Source organism: Scyliorhinus canicula, unplaced genomic scaffold, assembly GCF_902713615.1.
Source record: "Scyliorhinus canicula unplaced genomic scaffold, sScyCan1.1, whole genome shotgun sequence".
NCBI lineage: Eukaryota > Metazoa > Chordata > Chondrichthyes > Carcharhiniformes > Scyliorhinidae > Scyliorhinus > Scyliorhinus canicula.
The window spans coordinates 35,410-40,782 of NW_024055552.1; the positions used below are offsets into that span (position 1 = coordinate 35,410).

Consider the following 5,373-nt stretch of genomic DNA (forward strand, 5'->3'; position numbering starts at 1 on the left):
TTTGTACCTCTCCTGGAAGAAAACGGCAGTCGTTTTCAAAAGTGGCACATCAGCTGTCAAAACCGCCAAAGCACATCGCCCATCAGATACACTCGACGGGGCGTCCTGGAAACATCTCTTTAAATCCGTCCACGCCAATACTGTATTGTGCTGCACTCGGTCGGTCAGAGAACAGGGCACATATTCTTTTCATTTTCCACATTTGTCCGTATAGAAGTTCAAATGCAAACTTCAACGTGCGCCATTTGTTGCACACCATTTTCATTCGCAAAAACGACACAATTGAAAAACATTTCTTCAAAGGTCAATACAGCCAAGTCGTGAACAACGAGACAATCAAGGAGGATCGGGCAGTAACTCACGGCTGCTCGTCAGGAGCAGAATCGCCGATGCAGCTGACCTGCATTCTGCGATATTCAATATCGGTCTTCCAAACGCGACAAGAATGCGGAAACTGTACGCAGAATGTAATAGATAGAGAAATACAGTACAGAACAGGCCCTTCGGCCCACGATGTTGCGCCGAACATTTGTCCTAGGTTAATCATACAATTTTGGACAATTTGTCATGGCCAATCCACCCAACCTGCACATCTTTGGACTGTGGGAGGAAACCGGAGTACCCGGAGGAAACCCACGCAGTCACGGGGAGGATGTGCAGACTCCACACAGACAGTGACCCAAGTCGAAATCGAACTTGGGACCCTGGAGCTGTGAAGCAATTGTGCTATCCACAATGCTACCATGCTGCCCTTAAGAAGTTAACCTACACTCCCTTATTCTACCCTAATCCAAGTACCTATCCAATAGCCGCTTGAAGGTCCATAAATTTTCCGACTCAACTACTACCACAGGCAGTGCATTCCATGCCCCCACTACTCTCTGGGTAAAGAACCTACCTCTGACATCCCCTCTATATCTTCCACCATTTATCTTAAATTTATGTCCCCTTGTAATGGTGTGTTCCACCCGGGGAAAAAGTCTCTGACTGTCTACTCTATCTATTCCCCTGATCATCTTATAAACCTCTATCAAGTCGCCCCTCATCCTTCTCCGTTCTAATGAGAAAAGGCCTAGCACCCTCAATCTTTCCTCGTATGACCTACTCTCCATTCCAGGCACCATCCTGGTAAATCTCCTTTGCACCTTTTCCAAAGCTTCCACATCCTTCCTAAAATGAGGTGACCAGAACTGCACACAGTACTCCAAATGTGGCCTGACCAAGGTTTTGTACAGCTGCATCATCACCTCACGGCTCTTAAATTCAATCCCTCTGCAAATGAACGCTAGCACACCATAGGCCTTCTTCACAGCTCTATCCACTTGAGTGGCAACTTTCAAAGAACAATGAACATAGACCCCAAGATCTCTCTGCTCCTCCACATTGCCAAGAACCCTACCATTAACCCTGTATTCCGCATTCAGATTTGTCCTTCCAAAATGGTAATAATTTGAAGTAACGGATCATGTCGCAACACGCACGAGCTTCCATTCAAGAACAGTGTTGTATAGTCAGGCATCGTGGACCCTTCTTAACCGTGTGTCCTGAATTTCACTTCTGATCATTTTTGCTTCACTGACCTTTTCGATTTACCGAAGTAGCAGGAAATGAAATCAGCCTGTTAGTGTATTGAACGTCATTGTTCCTACATGCAGACCCGTCCCGAAGAGGCTGTCACCTGGTCCCACAATCTTCAGAAACTATTGTACCCAACGTCGATATGATTCGTGAATTTGGAACCTGCCTATCCCACCGCTCTTTATATTGTGTCCTGTTATTGAACAAACACGTTTAATTCAATGTGTTTTCTGGGAAAAGCAAGGATACGCATCCCCTGATTTGCACAAAAGTCTGATGCATAATGTTCGTTGCTGACATTTTAAATAGTGGTCCTGGTTAGACAACTGGTTAGTTTAAATCGGTTTATTTAATGGTGCCAAGTGTAATTTCGAAAACATTTTCTGCTGAATCTCATGCCTCTAGAACAGATCTCCTCAATATTCCTGTGAAGCCATGGCGATTGAGCCATGTAGCAAGTATAACAAACACCACGTTAGTGTCCAACAGGTCTGTTTCAAACACGAGCTTTCGGAGCATTTTTCCTTCCTCAGGTGAATCTGAGGAATCAGCATTCACCTAAGGAAGGAGCAGTGCTCCGAAAACCAGTGTTTGAAACAAACCTGTTGGTCTTTTACCTGGTGTTGTAAGAATTCTTACTGTGCTCACCAAAGTCCAAAGAAGGCATATCCACAACAATTGAACCATGAGACGACTTGCAGATGTCAGGGTCTGAAGTGAACAACCGCATCAATACTTACAGCTCAACACACACGGAAGTGTTTGGGTGTTCCGCATTCTGTCTTCCAAAGTTAACCTCGATCGTCATTTAACACGGTATGTAGTTGCCACAGCAATTACTGATTACACAGGAAAAGCAAGAAACTGCAGAAAATCGAGTCATTTTAGAGGGGAAGCAAGCATCAGTGAGCCAGGTGGGGCCAGGTGGTACGTAGTTCCTCGGTAGTATAGTGGTTAGTATCCCCGCCTGTCGCGTGGGAAACCGGGGTTCAATTCCCCGACGGGGAGTTTGTACCTCTCCTGGAAGAAAACGGCAATCGTTTTCAAAAGTGGCACATCAGCTGTCAAATCCGCCAAAGCACATCGCCCATCAGATACACTCGACGGGGCGTCCTGGAAACATCTCTTTAAATCCGTCCACGCCAATACTGTATTGTGCTGCACTCGGTCGGTCAGAGAACAGGGCACATATACTTTTCATTTTCCACATTTGTCCGTATAGAAGTTCAAATGCAAACTTCAACGTGCGCCATTTGTTGCACACCATTTTCATTCGCAAAAACGACACAATTGAAAAACATTTCTTCAAAGGTCAATACAGCCAAGTCGTGAACAACGAGACAATCAAGGAGGATCGGGAAGTAACTCACGGCTGCTCGTCAGGAGCAGAATCGCCGATGCAGCTGACCAGCATTCTGCGATATTCAATATCGGTCTTCCAAACACGACAAGAATGCGGAAACTGTACGCAGAATGTAATAGATAGAGAAATACAGTACAGAACAGGCCCTTCGGCCCACGATGTTGCGCCGAACATTTGTCCTAGGTTAATCATACAATTTTGGACAATTTGTCATGGCCAATCCACCCAACCTGCACATCTTTGGACTGTGGGAGGAAACCGGAGTACCCGGAGGAAACCCACGCAGTCACGGGGAGGATGTGCAGACTCCACACAGACAGTGACCCAAGTCGAAATCGAACTTGGGACCCTGGAGCTGTGAAGCAATTGTGCTATCCACAATGCTACCATGCTGCCCTTAAGAAGTTAACCTACACTCCCTTATTCTACCCTAATCCAAGTACCTATCCAATAGCCGCTTGAAGGTCCATAAATTTTCCGACTCAACTACTACCACAGGCAGTGCATTCCATGCCCCCACTACTCTCTGGGTAAAGAACCTACCTCTGACATCCCCTCTATATCTTCCACCATTTATCTTAAATTTATGTCCCCTTGTAATGGTGTGTTCCACCCGGGGAAAAAGTCTCTGACTGTCTACTCTATCTATTCCCCTGATCATCTTATAAACCTCTATCAAGTCGCCCCTCATCCTTCTCCGTTCTAATGAGAAAAGGCCTAGCACCCTCAATCTTTCCTCGTATGACCTACTCTCCATTCCAGGCACCATCCTGGTAAATCTCCTTTGCACCTTTTCCAAAGCTTCCACATCCTTCCTAAAATGAGGTGACCAGAACTGCACACAGTACTCCAAATGTGGCCTGACCAAGGTTTTGTACAGCTGCATCATCACCTCACGGCTCTTAAATTCAATCCCTCTGCAAATGAACGCTAGCACACCATAGGCCTTCTTCACAGCTCTATCCACTTGAGTGGCAACTTTCAAAGAACAATGAACATAGACCCCAAGATCTCTCTGCTCCTCCACATTGCCAAGAACCCTACCATTAACCCTGTATTCCGCATTCAGATTTGTCCTTCCAAAATGGTAATAATTTGAAGTAACGGATCATGTCGCAACACGCACGAGCTTCCATTCAAGAACAGTGTTGTATAGTCAGGCATCGTGGACCCTTCTTAACCGTGTGTCCTGAATTTCACTTCTGATCATTTTTGCTTCACTGACCTTTTCGATTTACCGAAGTAGCAGGAAATGAAATCAGCCTGTTAGTGTATTGAACGTCATTGTTCCTACATGCAGACCCGTCCCGAAGAGGCTGTCACCTGGTCCCACAATCTTCAGAAACTATTGTACCCAACGTCGATATGATTCGTGAATTTGGAACCTGCCTATCCCACCGCTCTTTATATTGTGTCCTGTTATTGAACAAACACGTTTAATTCAATGTGTTTTCTGGGAAAATCAAGGATACGCATCCCCTGATTTGCACAAAAGTCTGATGCATAATGTTCGTTGCTGACATTTTAAATAGTGGTCCTGGTTAGACAACTGGTTAGTTTAAATCGGTTTATTTAATGGTGCCAAGTGTAATTTCGAAAACATTTTCTGCTGAATCTCATGCCTCTAGAACAGATCTCCTCAATATTCCTGTGAAGCCATGGCGATTGAGCCATGTAGCAAGTATAACAAACACCACGTTAGTGTCCAACAGGTCTGTTTCAAACACGAGCTTTCGGAGCATTTTTCCTTCCTCAGGTGAATCTGAGGAATCAGCATTCACCTAAGGAAGGAGCAGTGCTCCGAAAACCAGTGTTTGAAACAAACCTGTTGGTCTTTCACCTGGTGTTGTAAGAATTCTTACTGTGCTCACCAAAGTCCAAAGAAGGCATATCCACAACAATTGAACCATGAGACGACTTGCAGATGTCAGGGTCTGAAGTGAACAACCGCATCAATACTTACAGCTCAACACACACGGAAGTGTTTGGGTGTTCCGCATTCTGTCTTCCAAAGTTAACCTCGATCGTCATTTAACACGGTATGTAGTTGCCACAGCAATTACTGATTATACAGGAAAAGCAAGAAACTGCAGAAAATCGAGTCATTTTAGAGGGGAAGCAAGCATCAGTGAGCCAGGTGGGGCCAGGTGGTACACAGTTCCTCGTTAGTATAGTGGTTAGTATCCCCGCCTGCCGCGTGGGAAACCGGGGTTCAATTCCCCGACGGGGAGTTTGTACCTCTCCTGGAAGAAAACGGCAGTCGTTTTCAAAAGTGGCACATCAGCTGTCAAAACCGCCAAAGCACATCGCCCATCAGATACACTCGACGGGGCGTCCTGGAAACATCTCTTTAAATCCGTCCACGCCAATACTGTATTGTGCTGCACTCGGTCGGTCAGAGAACAGGGCACATATACTTTTCATTTTCCACA

The 5,373-nt window shown here is 45.5% G+C and overlaps 1 non-coding gene across 1 annotated transcript; it reads left to right on the plus strand.

Annotated features, from left to right (window-relative positions):
* Positions 1 to 5,100: 5,100 nt before the first annotated feature.
* trnag-gcc lies at positions 5,101 to 5,172 on the plus strand. Its single transcript has one exon. It is a non-coding gene; the product is annotated as a tRNA-Gly (tRNA).
* Positions 5,173 to 5,373: the final 201 nt, after the last annotated feature.